At 30.5% G+C, this 2,272-nt stretch overlaps 1 long non-coding RNA gene across 1 annotated transcript in view; it reads left to right on the top strand.

Moving 5' to 3' along the window:
* Nucleotides 1–644: 644 nt before the first annotated feature.
* Nucleotides 645–2,272, top strand: part of LOC102681110 — a 23,228-nt gene continuing 21,600 nt past the window's right edge. The window contains exon 1 of the long non-coding RNA XR_420825.2: nucleotides 645–1,593. This is a non-coding gene — a long non-coding RNA (uncharacterized LOC102681110). The remainder of the gene's footprint in view (nucleotides 1,594–2,272) is intronic.

Raw genomic sequence — 2,272 nt, 5'->3', positions numbered from 1 at the left:
TAATAAAATTAATCTTTGTTTTTCCTTCGAAATATTATAAAATTCTTATTTTTATACGATCATAATGTAACGTTTATATGATCGAAACCGTTAAGATTTTGATGTATTAAACATCTTTGTAAATAATTAATATTTCTATAATAATTATAATTAAAAAAGTATTAATCTAAAAATTACAAAAATAAAAATTTTTGTCTTCCTTGAATATTATAAAATTCTTATATTTGTAGAATCATAATGTAACGTTAATAGATGTACAAAAATGAGAATGTTTATAACATTTCAGAAAGATAAAAATTTTAATTTTGTAATTATTAGAATAATTTTTTTTAATTATTATTATTACAAAAATTAACTGTATTAATTGTTTATAGAGATGTTTAATACATCGAAATCTTAATGTTTTCGATCATGTTACGTTATATTATGTATAATAATATATTCGTATTAAAATAAGAATTTTATAATTTTATAATATTCGTAGAAAAATATTTTTTATTTTTATTGTTTTAGAGAATGATATTTTTATTTTCTTTTGTTAAGAAATTGTTAAATTGAATATATGTTAATAATTTTTGATATATGTAGTAATATAAGCATATACGCGACGCGTAACATTGATGAGCAGTAGTGGGGACGCGAAGTGGTGGGGAGGTACGGTCGAGGCACGATCAGTTCCATGCTGCGCGCGATACGGTTAACTACGCGGTAGTGTTCGTATTTATTTTCTATTTGAAAATCAGATTATTTTATGTTTTTTCGCGATAGTGAAAGTAACGTTAATCTATATAGTGATGCCGTTTAGTATTTAAGTACAGTGGGAAGGACATTTTTACGTGTTGGACATTTCGGACTAATAAGTGTGCACGCATTTCTTGTGAAGTGATATATTAGTGTCGAATATCGCGTTGACAGTGCATCAGATCGCGATTAAATAAAAAATTCATCTTCTGGAAAGAATATTTTGCGTAAAATGCGTCGATCGGATACAAACAACGTTTCCTGTTTTCGTCCATCGAAATTATTAATTCGCAAGTGTCAATTATGGACACAACCTAATCTTGACCAACGTAGTAGAAGCTTCATATAATTCTCGAAGATGATTCGTTATTAGAAAAAGAACAGCCAATGAGAGCTCGCGAATTCCGTAAACCAGGAATTTTCTTCCTTTTCCTGTACTACTTTTGGCGGGATACAGATGTGTATTATTACGCAGTTAATAATGTCGTCGAGGCGTGTTTGGCATGTGTTTCGAAAAAAAGTTTTTAGAATCATCGTTTGTGTTGATCGTTTCGTTAACATATTATCGAAATGTTTATTGTCTTGCCGCGGGCTGTGGTCAAGTCGAAGCAATTTCAACAGAACCGTGTTTCTCGGAATCGCGTGTGACTGACGCTATGACACGAGGACAATGCTCGGAATTTCGGTTTTGAATTTTGCCTTGACGTGACACGCGTCGACGAGGCCCGATGTAGTGCGCGGATTGCTATGACATTTGGCTTTGACTGAGTGGCTGTTAGAGTGCCGTATCTCTATCATCTCTGGGAATCTGATTTATGTTGCTGTGTACCAAATTTCCTGTGACATCGAACGGTGAGTACACTTTTAAATGTTGTATTTTAATGCGCGATCGGTACTCGTTCATCACTCGGCGCCATTGCATCTCGTTTATAGTTTCACCTGCTTTTACGGAATCCTAGCCAGCAAAGTCGCGCCGCGATTAGACGTTTTTTAACGATTAATAGCGATTAGATAATTCTATTCAGATCTCAGCAAATGTTTATATAGTAGGATTTTTTACTTTTTATTTTTATTTTATCAATTATATTCGAACTTCTAGTATATTTCCACGAAACTCAAGGCAATCTTTATATATAAGTATAAGCGTATAGATATAAGAGCGTATAGATAGATATAGATATAAACTCTTCAAGCAATAGATTATTTTTTTATAAGTTTTATACCCTAATGCGAATATATAGAGTATAAAAAATTCGGTTATATACTGATAATTTTGCATTATTGGTATATAATTCAATCATATTTACAATTATCATTCGATTTTTTGAAAGAAATTAACAATAGAAAGGGGATACAATTTTTTATAATCAATAAGAAATTATAAAAAAAAACTTTGTTATGAATAAAAAAAGCTAGCTCTAAAAATTCCGCTCGTAAACCACTTCGAGACTTTCTGAACTCGATGAAAAGAAAAAAAAAGGAGAAGAAAGAAATGGAAAAAAGGGAAAAGAAAAAAAAAATATATATAAAG

Source organism: Apis dorsata, unplaced genomic scaffold, assembly GCF_000469605.1.
Source record: "Apis dorsata unplaced genomic scaffold, Apis dorsata 1.3 scaffold_57, whole genome shotgun sequence".
Classification (NCBI taxonomy): Eukaryota; Metazoa; Arthropoda; class Insecta; order Hymenoptera; family Apidae; genus Apis; species Apis dorsata.
This window is presented reverse-complemented; position numbering and strand designations above follow the sequence as displayed.